This window comes from Styela clava, chromosome 6, assembly GCF_964204865.1.
Source record: "Styela clava chromosome 6, kaStyClav1.hap1.2, whole genome shotgun sequence".
Taxonomy (NCBI): domain Eukaryota; kingdom Metazoa; phylum Chordata; class Ascidiacea; order Stolidobranchia; family Styelidae; genus Styela; species Styela clava.
Genome location: NC_135255.1, coordinates 4,780,001 through 4,795,000, shown reverse-complemented (window position 1 = coordinate 4,795,000; position 15,000 = coordinate 4,780,001). Strand labels below are relative to the sequence as shown.

Below are 15,000 nucleotides of genomic sequence, written 5' to 3'. Positions count from 1 at the left end.
CTAAGAAAGAGCTGTGCGGGGCCGGTCGGAGCGCACCCTTTTCTCGGTGGCTGGCGGCCGAGAGAGTGCTGCGTCGCCGGCATCGGCGTCGAAAGAAGCCGAGCCGAAAAAAGTTAAAGTACAAACGTGCAAGCATACTAACCTAACCCTAGGTAAGGCATGTCAGAGCGAAAGACAGTAAACTCGAATGAGCTAAGAAAGAGCGGTGCGGGGCCGGTCGGAGCGCACCCTTTTCTCGGTGGCTGGCGGGCGAGAGAGTGCTGCGTCGCCGGCATCGGCGTCGAAAGAAGCCGAGCCGAAAAAAGTTAAAGTACAAACGTGCAAGCATACTAACCTAACCCTAGGTAATGCATGTCAGAGCGAAAGACAGTAAACTCGAATGAGCCAAGAAAGAGCGGTGCGGGGCCGGTCGGAGCGCACCCTTTTCTCGGTGGCTGGCGGGCGAGAGAGTGCTGCGTCGCCGGCATCGGCGTCGAAAGAAGCCGAGCCGAAAAAAGTTAAAGTACAAACGTGCAAGCATACTAACCTAACCCTAGGTAAGGCATGTCAGAGCGAAAGACAGTAAACTCGAATGAGCCAAGAAAGAGCGGTGCGGGGCCGGTCGGAGCGCACCCTTTTCTCGGTGGCTGGCGGCCGAGAGAGTGCTGCGTCGCCGGCATCGGCGTCGAAAGAAGCCGAGCCGAAAAAAGTTAAAGTACAAACGTGCAAGCATACTAACCTAACCCTAGGTAAGGCATGTTAGAGCGAAAGACAGTAAACTCGAATGAGCCAATAAAGAGCGGTGCGGGGCCGGTCGGAGCGCACCCTTTTCTCGGTGGCTGGCGGCCGAGAGAGTGCTGCGTCGCCGGCATCGGCGTCGAAAGAAGCCGAGCCGAAAAAAGTTAAAGTACAAACGTGCAAGCATACTAACCTAACCCTAGGTAAGGCATGTTAGAGCGAAAGACAGTAAACTCGAATGAGCCAATAAAGAGCGGTGCGGGGCCGGTCGGAGCGCACCCTTTTCTCGGTGGCTGGCGGGCGAGAGAGTGCTGCGTCGCCGGCATCGGCGTCGAAAGAAGCCGAGCCGAAAAAAGTTAAAGTACAAACGTGCAAGCATACTAACCTAACCCTAGGTAAGGTGTGTTAGAGCGAAAGACAGTAAACTCGAATGAGCCAAGAAAGAGCGGCGTACGGTGCGGGGCCGGTCGGAGCGCACCCTTTTCTCGGTGGCTGGCGGGCGAGAGAGTGCTGCGTCGCCGGCATCGGCGTCGAAAGAAGCCATGCCGAAAAAAGTTAAAGTACAAACGTGCAAGCATACTAACCTAACCCTAGGTAAGGCATGTCAGAGCGAAAGACAGTAAACTCGAATGAGCTAAGAAAGAGCGGTGCGGGGCCGGTCGGAGCGCACCCTTTTCTCGGTGGCTGGCGGCCGAGAGAGTGCTGCGTCGCCGGCATCGGCGTCGAAAGAAGCCGAGCCGAAAAAAGTTAAAGTACAAACGTGCAAGCATACTAACCTAACCCTAGGTAAGGCATGTTAGAGCGAAAGACAGTAAACTCGAATGAGCCAAGAAAGAGCGGTGCGGGGCCGGTCGGAGCGCACCCTTTTCTCGGTGGCTGGCGGGCGAGAGAGTGCTGCGTCGCCGGCATCGGCGTCGAAAGAAGCCGAGCCGAAAAAAGTTAAAGTACAAACGTGCAAGCATACTAACCTAACCCTAGGTAATGCATGTCAGAGCGAAAGACAGTAAACTCGAATGAGCCAAGAAAGAGCGGTGCGGGGCCGGTCGGAGCGCACCCTTTTCTCGGTGGCTGGCGGGCGAGAGAGTGCTGCGTCGCCGGCATCGGCGTCGAAAGAAGCCGAGCCGAAAAAAGTTAAAGTACAAACGTGCAAGCATACTAACCTAACCCTAGGTAAGGCATGTCAGAGCGAAAGACAGTAAACTCGAATGAGCTAAGAAAGAGCGGTGCGGGGCCGGTCGGAGCGCACCCTTTTCTCGGTGGCTGGCGGCCGAGAGAGTGCTGCGTCGCCGGCATCGGCGTCGAAAGAAGCCGAGCCGAAAAAAGTTAAAGTACAAACGTGCAAGCATACTAACCTAACCCTAGGTAATGCATGTCAGAGCGAAAGACAGTAAACTCGAATGAGCCAAGAAAGAGCGGTGCGGGGCCGGTCGGAGCGCACCCTTTTCTCGGTGGCTGGCGGGCGAGAGAGTGCTGCGTCGCCGGCATCGGCGTCGAAAGAAGCCGAGCCGAAAAAAGTTAAAGTACAAACGTGCAAGCATACTAACCTAACCCTAGGTAAGGCATGTCAGAGCGAAAGACAGTAAACTCGAATGAGCTAAGAAAGAGCGGTGCGGGGCCGGTCGGAGCGCACCCTTTTCTCGGTGGCTGGCGGCCGAGAGAGTGCTGCGTCGCCGGCATCGGCGTCGAAAGAAGCCGAGCCGAAAAAAGTTAAAGTACAAACGTGCAAGCATACTAACCTAACCCTAGGTAAGGCATGTCAGAGCGAAAGACTGTAAACTCGAATGAGCCAAGAAAGAGCGGTGCGGGGCCGGTCGGAGCGCACCCTTTTCTCGGTGGCTGGCGGCCGAGAGAGTGCTGCGTCGCCGGCATCGGCGTCGAAAGAAGCCGAGCCGAAAAAAGTTAAAGTACAAACGTGCAAGCATACTAACCTAACCCTAGGTAAGGCATGTCAGAGCGAAAGACAGTAAACTCGAATGAGCTAAGAAATAGCGGTGCGGGGCCGGTCGGAGCGCACCCTTTTCTCGGTGGCTGGCGGCCGAGAGAGTGCTGCGTCGCCAGCATCGGCGTCGAAAGAAGCCGAGCCGAAAAAAGTTAAAGTACAAACGTGCAAGCATACTAACCTAACCCTAGGTAATGCATGTCAGAGCGAAAGACAGTAAACTCGAATGAGCCAAGAAAGAGCGGTGCGGGGCCGGTCGGAGCGCACCCTTTTCTCGGTGGCTGGCGGCCGAGAGAGTGCTGCGTCGCCGGCATCGGCGTCGAAAGAAGCCGAGCCGAAAAAAGTTAAAGTACAAACGTGCAAGCATACTAACCTAACCCTAGGTAAGGCATGTCAGAGCGAAAGACAGTAAACTCGAATGAGCTAAGAAAGAGCGGTGCGGGGCCGGTCGGAGCGCACCCTTTTCTCGGTGGCTGGCGGCCGAGAGAGTGCTGCGTCGCCGGCATCGGCGTCGAAAGAAGCCGAGCCGAAAAAAGTTAAAGTACAAACGTGCAAGCATACTAACCTAACCCTAGGTAAGGCATGTTAGAGCGAAAGACAGTAAACTCGAATGAGCCAAGAAAGAGCGGTGCGGGGCCGGTCGGAGCGCACCCTTTCCTCGGTGGCTGGCGGGCGAGAGAGTGCTGCGTCGCCGGCATCGGCGTCGAAAGAAGCCGAGCCGAAAAAAGTTAAAGTACAAACGTGCAAGCATACTAACCTAACCCTAGGTAATGCATGTCAGAGCGAAAGACAGTAAACTCGAATGAGCCAAGAAAGAGCGGTGCGGGGCCGGTCGGAGCGCACCCTTTTCTCGGTGGCTGGCGGGCGAGAGAGTGCTGCGTCGCCGGCATCGGCGTCGAAAGAAGCCGAGCCGAAAAAAGTTAAAGTACAAACGTGCAAGCATACTAACCTAACCCTAGGTAAGGCATGTCAGAGCGAAAGACAGTAAACTCGAATGAGCTAAGAAAGAGCGGTGCGGGGCCGGTCGGAGCGCACCCTTTTCTCGGTGGCTGGCGGCCGAGAGAGTGCTGCGTCGCCGGCATCGGCGTCGAAAGAAGCCGAGCCGAAAAAAGTTAAAGTACAAACGTGCAAGCATACTAACCTAACCCTAGGTAATGCATGTCAGAGCGAAAGACAGTAAACTCGAATGAGCCAAGAAAGAGCGGTGCGGGGCCGGTCGGAGCGCACCCTTTTCTCGGTGGCTGGCGGGCGAGAGAGTGCTGCGTCGCCGGCATCGGCGTCGAAAGAAGCCGAGCCGAAAAAAGTTAAAGTACAAACGTGCAAGCATACTAACCTAACCCTAGGTAAGGCATGTCAGAGCGAAAGACAGTAAACTCGAATGAGCTAAGAAAGAGCGGTGCGGGGCCGGTCGGAGCGCACCCTTTTCTCGGTGGCTGGCGGCCGAGAGAGTGCTGCGTCGCCGGCATCGGCGTCGAAAGAAGCCGAGCCGAAAAAAGTTAAAGTACAAACGTGCAAGCATACTAACCTAACCCTAGGTAAGGCATGTCAGAGCGAAAGACTGTAAACTCGAATGAGCCAAGAAAGAGCGGTGCGGGGCCGGTCGGAGCGCACCCTTTTCTCGGTGGCTGGCGGCCGAGAGAGTGCTGCGTCGCCGGCATCGGCGTCGAAAGAAGCCGAGCCGAAAAAAGTTAAAGTACAAACGTGCAAGCATACTAACCTAACCCTAGGTAAGGCATGTCAGAGCGAAAGACAGTAAACTCGAATGAGCTAAGAAATAGCGGTGCGGGGCCGGTCGGAGCGCACCCTTTTCTCGGTGGCTGGCGGCCGAGAGAGTGCTGCGTCGCCAGCATCGGCGTCGAAAGAAGCCGAGCCGAAAAAAGTTAAAGTACAAACGTGCAAGCATACTAACCTAACCCTAGGTAATGCATGTCAGAGCGAAAGACAGTAAACTCGAATGAGCCAAGAAAGAGCGGTGCGGGGCCGGTCGGAGCGCACCCTTTTCTCGGTGGCTGGCGGGCGAGAGAGTGCTGCGTCGCCGGCATCGGCGTCGAAAGAAGCCGAGCCGAAAAAAGTTAAAGTACAAACGTGCAAGCATACTAACCTAACCCTAGGTAAGGCATGTTAGAGCGAAAGACATTAAACTCGAATGAGCCAAGAAAGAGCGGCGTACGGTGCGGGGCCGGTCGGAGCGCACCCTTTTCTCGGTGGCTGGCGGCCGAGAGAGTGCTGCGTCGCCGGCATCGGCGTCGAAAGAAGCCGAGCCGAAAAAAGTTAAAGTACAAACGTGCAAGCATACTAACCTAACCCTAGGTAAGGCATGTTAGAGCGAAAGACAGTAAACTCGAATGAGCCAAGAAAGAGCGGTGCGGGGCCGGTCGGAGCGCACCCTTTTCTCGGTGGCTGGCGGGCGAGAGAGTGCTGCGTCGCCGGCATCGGCGTCGAAAGAAGCCGAGCCGAAAAAAGTTAAAGTACAAACGTGCAAGCATACTAACCTAACCCTAGGTAAGGCATGTCAGAGCGAAAGACAGTAAACTCGAATGAGCTAAGAAAAAGCGGTGCGGGGCCGGTCGGAGCGCACCCTTTTCTCGGTGGCTGGCGGCCGAGAGAGTGCTGCGTCGCCGGCATCGGCGTCGAAAGAAGCCGAGCCGAAAAAAGTTAAAGTACAAACGTGCAAGCATACTAACCTAACCCTAGGTAATGCATGTCAGAGCGAAAGACAGTAAACTCGAATGAGCCAAGAAAGAGCGGTGCGGGGCCGGTCGGAGCGCACCCTTTTCTCGGTGGCTGGCGGGCGAGAGAGTGCTGCGTCGCCGGCATCGGCGTCGAAAGAAGCCGAGCCGAAAAAAGTTAAAGTACAAACGTGCAAGCATACTAACCTAACCCTAGGTAAGGCATGTCAGAGCGAAAGACAGTAAACTCGAATGAGCTAAGAAAGAGCGGTGCGGGGCCGGTCGGAGCGCACCCTTTTCTCGGTGGCTGGCGGCCGAGAGAGTGCTGCGTCGCCGGCATCGGCGTCGACAGAAGCCGAGCCGAAAAAAGTTAAAGTACAAACGTGCAAGCATACTAACCTAACCCTAGGTAAGGCATGTCAGAGCGAAAGACAGTAAACTCGAATGAGCCAAGAAAGAGCGGTGCGGGGCCGGTCGGAGCGCACCCTTTTCTCGGTGGCTGGCGGCCGAGAGAGTGTTGCGTCGCCGGCATCGGCGTCGAAAGAAGCCGAGCCGAAAAAAGTTAAAGTACAAACGTGCAAGCATACTAACCTAACCCTAGGTAAGGCATGTTAGAGCGAAAGACAGTAAACTCGAATGAGCCAATAAAGAGCGGTGCGGGGCCGGTCGGAGCGCACCCTTTTCTCGGTGGCTGGCGGGCGAGAGAGTGCTGCGTCGCCGGCATCGGCGTCGAAAGAAGCCGAGCCGAAAAAAGTTAAAGTACAAACGTGCAAGCATACTAACCTAACCCTAGGTAAGGTGTGTTAGAGCGAAAGACAGTAAACTCGAATGAGCCAAGAAAGAGCGGCGTACGGTGCGGGGACGGTCGGAGCGCACCCTTTTCTCGGTGGCTGGCGGGCGAGAGAGTGCTGCGTCGCCGGCATCGGCGTCGAAAGAAGCCGAGCCGAAAAAAGTTAAAGTACAAACGTGCAAGCATACTAACCTAACCCTAGGTAAGGCATGTCAGAGCGAAAGACAGTAAACTCGAATGAGCTAAGAAAGAGCGGTGCGGGGCCGGTCGGAGCGCACCCTTTTCTCGGTGGCTGGCGGCCGAGAGAGTGCTGCGTCGCCGGCATCGGCGTCGAAAGAAGCCGAGCCGAAAAAAGTTAAAGTACAAACGTGCAAGCATACTAACCTAACCCTAGGTAATGCATGTCAGAGCGAAAGACAGTAAACTCGAATGAGCCAAGAAAGAGCGGTGCGGGGCCGGTCGGAGCGCACCCTTTTCTCGGTGGCTGGCGGGCGAGAGAGTGCTGCGTCGCCGGCATCGGCGTCCAAAGAAGCCGAGCCGAAAAAAGTTAAAGTACAAACGTGCAAGCATACTAACCTAACCCTAGGTAATGCATGTCAGAGCGAAAGACAGTAAACTCGAATGAGCCAAGAAAGAGCGGTGCGGGGCCGGTCGGAGCGCACCCTTTTCTCGGTGGCTGGCGGGCGAGAGAGTGCTGCGTCGCCGGCATCGGCGTCGAAAGAAGCCGAGCCGAAAAAAGTTAAAGTACAAACGTGCAAGCATACTAACCTAACCCTAGGTAAGGCATGTCAGAGCGAAAGACAGTAAACTCGAATGAGCTAAGAAAGAGCGGTGCGGGGCCGGTCGGAGCGCACCCTTTTCTCGGTGGCTGGCGGCCGAGAGAGTGCTGCGTCGCCGGCATCGGCGTCGAAAGAAGCCGAGCCGAAAAAAGTTAAAGTACAAACGTGCAAGCATACTAACCTAACCCTAGGTAAGGCATGTCAGAGCGAAAGACAGTAAACTCGAATGAGCCAAGAAAGAGCGGTGCGGGGCCGGTCGGAGCGCACCCTTTTCTCGGTGGCTGGCGGGCGAGAGAAATCTGCGTCGCCGGCATCGGCGTCGAAAGAAGCCGAGCCGAAAAAAGTTAAAGTACAAACGTGCAAGCATACTAACCTAACCCTAGGTAAGGCATGTCAGAGCGAAAGACAGTAAACTCGAATGAGCTAAGAAAGAGCGGTGCGGGGCCGGTCGGAGCGCACCCTTTTCTCGGTGGCTGGCGGCCGAGAGAGTGCTGCGTCGCCGGCATCGGCGTCGAAAGAAGCCGAGCCGAAAAAAGTTAAAGTACAAACGTGCAAGCATACTAACCTAACCCTAGGTAATGCATGTCAGAGCGAAAGACAGTAAACTCGAATGAGCCAAGAAAGAGCGGTGCGGGGCCGGTCGGAGCGCACCCTTTTCTCGGTGGCTGGCGGGCGAGAGAGTGCTGCGTCGCCGGCATCGGCGTCGAAAGAAGCCGAGCCGAAAAAAGTTAAAGTACAAACGTGCAAGCATACTAACCTAACCCTAGGTAAGGCATGTCAGAGCGAAAGACAGTAAACTCGAATGAGCCAAGAAAGAGCGGTGCGGGGCCGGTCGGAGCGCACCCTTTTCTCGGTGGCTGGCGGGCGAGAGAGTGCTGCGTCGCCGGCATCGGCGTCGAAAGAAGCCGAGCCGAAAAAAGTTAAAGTACAAACGTGCAAGCATACTAACCTAACCCTAGGTAAGGCATGTCAGAGCGAAAGACAGTAAACTCGAATGAGCTAAGAAAGAGCGGTGCGGGGCCGGTCGGAGCGCACCCTTTTCTCGGTGGCTGGCGGCCGAGAGAGTGCTGCGTCGCCGGCATCGGCGTCGAAAGAAGCCGAGCCGAAAAAAGTTAAAGTACAAACGTGCAAGCATACTAACCTAACCCTAGGTAATGCATGTCAGAGCGAAAGACAGTAAACTCGAATGAGCCAAGAAAGAGCGGTGCGGGGCCGGTCGGAGCGCACCCTTTTCTCGGTGGCTGGCGGGCGAGAGAGTGCTGCGTCGCCGGCATCGGCGTCGAAAGAAGCCGAGCCGAAAAAAGTTAAAGTACAAACGTGCAAGCATACTAACCTAACCCTAGGTAAGGCATGTCAGAGCGAAAGACAGTAAACTCGAATGAGCTAAGAAAGAGCGGTGCGGGGCCGGTCGGAGCGCACCCTTTTCTCGGTGGCTGGCGGCCGAGAGAGTGCTGCGTCGCCGGCATCGGCGTCGAAAGAAGCCGAGCCGAAAAAAGTTAAAGTACAAACGTGCAAGCATACTAACCTAACCCTAGGTAAGGCATGTCAGAGCGAAAGACAGTAAACTCGAATGAGCCAAGAAAGAGCGGTGCGGGGCCGGTCGGAGCGCACCCTTTTCTCGGTGGCTGGCGGCCGAGAGAGTGCTGCGTCGCCGGCATCGGCGTCGAAAGAAGCCGAGCCGAAAAAAGTTAAAGTACAAACGTGCAAGCATACTAACCTAACCCTAGGTAAGGCATGTTAGAGCGAAAGACAGTAAACTCGAATGAGCCAATAAAGAGCGGTGCGGGGCCGGTCGGAGCGCACCCTTTTCTCGGTGGCTGGCGGGCGAGAGAGTGCTGCGTCGCCGGCATCGGCGTCGAAAGAAGCCGAGCCGAAAAAAGTTAAAGTACAAACGTGCAAGCATACTAACCTAACCCTAGGTAAGGCATGTCAGAGCGAAAGACAGTAAACTCGAATGAGCTAAGAAAGAGCGGTGCGGGGCCGGTCGGAGCGCACCCTTTTCTCGGTGGCTGGCGGGCGAGAGAGTGCTGCGTCGCCGGCATCGGCGTCGAAAGATGCCGAGCCGAAAAAAGTTAAAGTACAAACGTGCAAGCATACTAACCTAACCCTAGGTAAGGCATGTCAAAGCGAAAGACAGTAAACTCGAATGAGCCAAGAAAGAGCGGTGCGGGGCCGGTCGGAGCGCACCCTTTTCTCGGTGGCTGGCGGCCGAGAGAGTGCTGCGTCGCCGGCATCGGCGTCGAAAGAAGCCGAGCCGAAAAAAGTTAAAGTACAAACGTGCAAGCATACTAACCTAACCCTAGGTAAGGCATGTTAGAGCGAAAGACAGTAAACTCGAATGAGCCAATAAAGAGCGGTGCGGGGCCGGTCGGAGCGCACCCTTTTCTCGGTGGCTGGCGGGCGAGAGAGTGCTGCGTCGCCGGCATCGGCGTCGAAAGAAGCCGAGCCGAAAAAAGTTAAAGTACAAACGTGCAAGCATACTAACCTAACCCTAGGTAAGGCATGTCAGAGCGAAAGACAGTAAACTCGAATGAGCTAAGAAAGAGCGGGGCGGGGCCGGTCGGAGCGCACCCTTTTCTCGGTGGCTGGCGGGCGAGAGAGTGCTGCGTCGCCGGCATCGGCGTCGAAAGATGCCGAGCCGAAAAAAGTTAAAGTACAAACGTGCAAGCATACTAACCTAACCCTAGGTAAGGCATGTCAAAGCGAAAGACAGTAAACTCGAATGAGCCAAGAAAGAGCGGCGTACGGTGCGGGGCCGGTCGGAGCGCACCCTTTTCTCGGTGGCTGGCGGGCGAGAGAGTGCTGCGTCGCCGGCATCGGCGTCGAAAAAAGCCGAGCCAAAAAAAGTTGAAGTACAAACGCGATGCTAATGAGCGAGCCGTTGTCTCGACTAATATGTAGGGGGCGTTCGATCGAGCGTCTGGCTTGAGCGCTTGTCGGCCTAGCAGAACGGTCGCATTGTTATGCCCGGGTTTTAGGCACCGCTGCAGGCGGCCGGCAGAGCTCTTGTTTGTGCGAAACTGAATGGATCGAGCCCGAGAGAGGGCGAGCAAAGAAAAAACGCAAATCGCTCCGCCTGGCACTGCCGGCGAGAGCGTGGACGTCGCGGCCAGCGACTGTCGAAGCTGACTACGGCCGCAGGCGATCGCCTCGGTCTTAAACGAATGCGACGAGCACGCGCCGGGCGGCCCAGCAAGGGCCGAGCGCAGCTGTCGCAGCTATCTGGTTGATCCTGCCAGTAGTGATATGCTTGTCTCAAAGATTAAGCCATGCAGGTGCAAGTACGAGTTCTCGTAAAGCGAAACTGCGAATGGCTCATTAAATCAGTCTTGGTTTATTTGGTCTCGTAAGCGAAGTGGATAACTGTGGTAATTCTAGAGCTAATACATGCATTAAGCGCCGACTTCGGGAGGCGCGCTTTTATCAGATCAAAACCGACCGGGTTCGTCCTGTGACGTTTGATGACTCTGGATAACCACGCGGATCGTACGGTCTCTGCACCGACGACGTATCATTCAAGTGTCTGCCCTATCAACTGTCGAAGGTACGCTACGTGCCTACCTTTGTGATAACGGGTAACGGGGAATCAGGGTTCGATTCCGGAGAGGGAGCCTGAGAAACGGCTACCACATCCAAGGAAGGCAGCAGGCGCGCAAATTACCCATTCCCGACACGGGGAGGTAGTGACGAAAAATAACAATACAGGACTCTAACGAGGCCCTGTAATTGGAATGAGTACATCCTAAAACTCTTAACGAGTATCCATTGGAGGGCAAGTCTGGTGCCAGCAGCCGCGGTAATTCCAGCTCCAACAGTGTATGCTAAAGTTGTTGCGGTTGAAAAGCTCGTAGTTGGATTTTGGGCGAGCGCCGCCGGTCCGTCGCAAGGCGTGTCACTGGTTGCGTTCGCCTCACCTTCGGTTCTCCGTCGGTGCTCTTGACTGAGTGTCGGCGGTGGCCGATAAGTTTACTTTGAAAAAATTAGAGTGTTCAAAGCAGGCTGTTCGCCTGCATAGTGTTGCATGGAATAATGGAATAGGACCTCGGTTCTATTTTGTTGGTTTTCGGAGCACGAGGTAATGATTAAGAGGGACAGACGGGGGCGTCCGTACTCTGCCGTTAGAGGTGAAATTCTTGGATCGGCGGAAGACGAACTACTGCGAAAGCATTCGCCAAGAATGTTTTCTTTAATCAAGAGCGAAAGTCAGAGGTTCGAAGACGATCAGATACCGTCCTAGTTCTGACTATAAACGATGCCAACTAGCGATCGGGAGGCGTTACCATGACGACCTTTCCGGCAGCTTCCGGGAAACCAAAGTCTTTGGGTTCCGGGGGAAGTATGGTTGCAAAGCTGAAACTTAAAGGAATTGACGGAAGGGCACCACCAGGAGTGGAGCCTGCGGCTTAATTTGACTCAACACGGGGAAACTCACCCGGCCCGGACACAGGTAGGATTGACAGATTGAGAGCTCTTTCTTGATTCTGTGGGTGGTGGTGCATGGCCGTTCTTAGTTGGTGGAGCGATTTGTCTGGTTAATTCCGATAACGAACGAGACTCTGGCATGCTAAATAGTTACGCGACCTTCTCGGTCGGCGTCTAACTTCTTAGAGGGACTAGTGGCGTTTAGCCACACGAGATTGAGCAATAACAGGTCTGTGATGCCCTTAGATGTCCGGGGCCGCACGCGCGCTACACTGAGTGAAGCAGCGAGTGTCTAACCTAGGCCGAAAGGTCCGGGTAACCCGTTGAACCTCATTCGTGATTGGGATAGGGACTTGCAATTGTTTCCCTTGAACGAGGAATTCCCAGTAAGCGCAAGTCATCAACTTGCGTTGATTACGTCCCTGCCCTTTGTACACACCGCCCGTCGCTACTACCGATTGAATGGTTTAGTGAGATCCTTGGATCGGCCCCGTCGCGGCTGGCAACGGCCGCGTCGGCGTGTCGAGAAGACGATCAAACTTGATCATTTAGAGGAAGTAAAAGTCGTAACAAGGTTTCCGTAGGTGAACCTGCGGAAGGATCATTACCGAAAGTGGTGGTAGGCCCCGGCCGACCGCGCACTTAATTGTCTTTGGGTGCCGCCGAGAGGGCGGCCGTCAATCGGGGTTCCGCCCCGTGCGACACGCGTAACACGTTGGCATAGCAAGGCAGCCGAGTGCGATGGTGGCTTCTGGGCACCGCGCTCGATGTGCCGCCGGCCCAGCCCGGCGGTCGCTCGGCGCCGTTTGTTGGTGTTTTTGTGCAGTTGTTGTCGGTGGTGGTTTTGTGGTCGATCCCACAGTGTGACGTCCGCGCGCTTCGGCGCCGGGCGAAACGTCGAGGACGACTCTTAACGGTGGATCACTCGGCTCGCGAGTCGATGAAGGACGCAGCCAAGTGCGAGAAGTAATGTGAATTGCAGAACACATTGAACGTCGACCTTCTGAACGCGAATTGCGGTCTCGGGTCAATCCCGGGACCGCGTCTGCCTCAGGGTCGCGTTCGTCCTCACCCGAGGGCCGTCGCCTGGCCTCTGCGAAGACGGCCGGGCGTCGCCCCAAGTTGAAGCGGTCGCCGAGCTTTCTCGGCGCGACCGCGTGTCCCGTACACCGCCGGCCCCAGCATACTAACCTAACCCTAGGTAAGGCATGTCAGAGCGAAAGACAGTAAACTCGAATGAGCCATGAAAGAGCGATGCGGGGCCGGTCGGAGCGCACCCTTTTCTCGGTGGCTGGCGGGCGAGAGAGTGCTGCGTCGCCGGCATCGGCGTCGAAAGAAGCCGAGCCGAAAAAAGTTAAAGTACAAACGTGCAAGCATACTAACCTAACCCTAGGTAAGGCATGTCAGAGCGAAAGACAGTAATTTCGAATGAGCCAAGAAAGAGCGGTGCGGGGCCGGTCGGAGCGCACCCTTTTCTCGGTGGCTGGCGGGCGAGAGAGTGCTGCGTCGCCGGCATCGGCGTCGAAAGAAGCCGAGCCGAAAAAAGTTAAAGTACAAACGTGCAAGCATACTAACCTAACCCTAGGTAAGGCATGTCAGAGCGAAAGACAGTAATTTCGAATGAGCCAAGAAAGAGCGGTGCGGGGCCGGTCGGAGCGCACCCTTTTCTCGGTGGCTGGCGGGCGAGAGAGTGCTGCGTCGCCGGCATCGGCGTCGAAAGAAGCCGAGCCGAAAAAAGTTAAAGTACAAACGTGCAAGCATACTAACCTAACCCTAGGTAAGGCATGTCAGAGCGAAAGACAGTAAACTCGAATGAGCTAAGAAAGAGCGGTGCGGGGCCGGTCGGAGCGCACCCTTTTCTCGGTGGCTGGCGGCCGAGAGAGTGCTGCGTCGCCGGCATCGGCGTCGAAAGAAGCCGAGCCGAAAAAAGTTAAAGTACAAACGTGCAAGCATACTAACCTAACCCTAGGTAATGCATGTCAGAGCGAAAGACAGTAAACTCGAATGAGCCAAGAAAGAGCGGTGCGGGGCCGGTCGGAGCGCACCCTTTTCTCGGTGGCTGGCGGGCGAGAGAGTGCTGCGTCGCCGGCATCGGCGTCGAAAGAAGCCGAGCCGAAAAAAGTTAAAGTACAAACGTGCAAGCATACTAACCTAACCCTAGGTAAGGCATGTCAGAGCGAAAGACAGTAAACTCGAATGAGCTAAGAAAGAGCGGTGCGGGGCCGGTCGGAGCGCACCCTTTTCTCGGTGGCTGGCGGCCGAGAGAGTGCTGCGTCGCCGGCATCGGCGTCGAAAGAAGCCGAGCCGAAAAAAGTTAAAGTACAAACGTGCAAGCATACTAACCTAACCCTAGGTAAGGCATGTCAGAGCGAAAGACAGTAAACTCGAATGAGCCAAGAAAGAGCGGTGCGGGGCCGGTCGGAGCGCACCCTTTTCTCGGTGGCTGGCGGGCGAGAGAGTGCTGCGTCGCCGGCATCGGCGTCGAAAGATGCCGAGCCGAAAAAAGTTAAAGTACAAACGTGCAAGCATACTAACCTAACCCTAGGTAAGGCATGTCAAAGCGAAAGACAGTAAACTCGAATGAGCCAAGAAAGAGCGGTGCGGGGCCGGTCGGAGCGCACCCTTTTCTCGGTGGCTGGCGGCCGAGAGAGTGCTGCGTCGCCGGCATCGGCGTCGAAAGAAGCCGAGCCGAAAAAAGTTAAAGTACAAACGTGCAAGCATACTAACCTAACCCTAGGTAAGGCATGTTAGAGCGAAAGACAGTAAACTCGAATGAGCCAATAAAGAGCGGTGCGGGGCCGGTCGGAGCGCACCCTTTTCTCGGTGGCTGGCGGGCGAGAGAGTGCTGCGTCGCCGGCATCGGCGTCGAAAGAAGCCGAGCCGAAAAAAGTTAAAGTACAAACGTGCAAGCATACTAACCTAACCCTAGGTAAGGCATGTCAGAGCGAAAGACAGTAAACTCGAATGAGCTAAGAAAGAGCGGTGCGGGGCCGGTCGGAGCGCACCCTTTTCTCGGTGGCTGGCGGGCGAGAGAGTGCTGCGTCGCCGGCATCGGCGTCGAAAGATGCCGAGCCGAAAAAAGTTAAAGTACAAACGTGCAAGCATACTAACCTAACCCTAGGTAAGGCATGTCAAAGCGAAAGACAGTAAACTCGAATGAGCCAAGAAAGAGCGGCGTACGGTGCGGGGCCGGTCGGAGCGCACCCTTTTCTCGGTGGCTGGCGGGCGAGAGAGTGCTGCGTCGCCGGCATCGGCGTCGAAAAAAGCCGAGCCAAAAAAAGTTGAAGTACAAACGCGATGCTAATGAGCGAGCCGTTGTCTCGACTAATATGTAGGGGGCGTTCGATCGAGCGTCTGGCTTGAGCGCTTGTCGGCCTAGCAGAACGGTCGCATTGTTATGCCCGGGTTTTAGGCACCGCTGCAGGCGGCCGGCAGAGCTCTTGTTTGTGCGAAACTGAATGGATCGAGCCCGAGAGAGGGCGAGCAAAGAAAAAACGCAAATCGCTCCGCCTGGCACTGCCGGCGAGAGCGTGGACGTCGCGGCCAGCGACTGTCGAAGCTGACTACGGCCGCAGGCGATCGCCTCGGTCTTAAACGAATGCGACGAGCACGCGCCGGGCGGCCCAGCAAGGGCCGAGCGCAGCTGTCGCAGCTATCTGGTTGATCCTGCCAGTAGTGATATGC

At 55.8% G+C, this 15,000-nt stretch overlaps 3 non-coding genes across 3 annotated transcripts in view; all 3 read left to right on the top strand.

The window, feature by feature from the left end:
- Positions 1-10,113: 10,113 nt before the first annotated feature.
- LOC144424906 (small subunit ribosomal RNA) lies at positions 10,114-11,923 on the top strand. The gene has a single exon (XR_013477125.1). It is a non-coding gene; the product is annotated as a small subunit ribosomal RNA (ribosomal RNA).
- A 298-nt stretch (positions 11,924-12,221) lies between these two features.
- LOC144424958 (5.8S ribosomal RNA) lies at positions 12,222-12,375 on the top strand. Its single transcript, XR_013477173.1, has one exon. It is a non-coding gene; the product is annotated as a 5.8S ribosomal RNA (ribosomal RNA).
- Positions 12,376-14,969: 2,594 nt separating this feature from the next.
- The window catches only part of LOC144424905 (small subunit ribosomal RNA), a 1,810-nt gene continuing 1,779 nt past the window's right edge, over positions 14,970-15,000 (top strand). Inside the window, exon 1 of the ribosomal RNA XR_013477124.1 lies at positions 14,970-15,000. This exon is cut by the window's right edge and continues 1,779 nt beyond it. This is a non-coding gene — a ribosomal RNA (small subunit ribosomal RNA).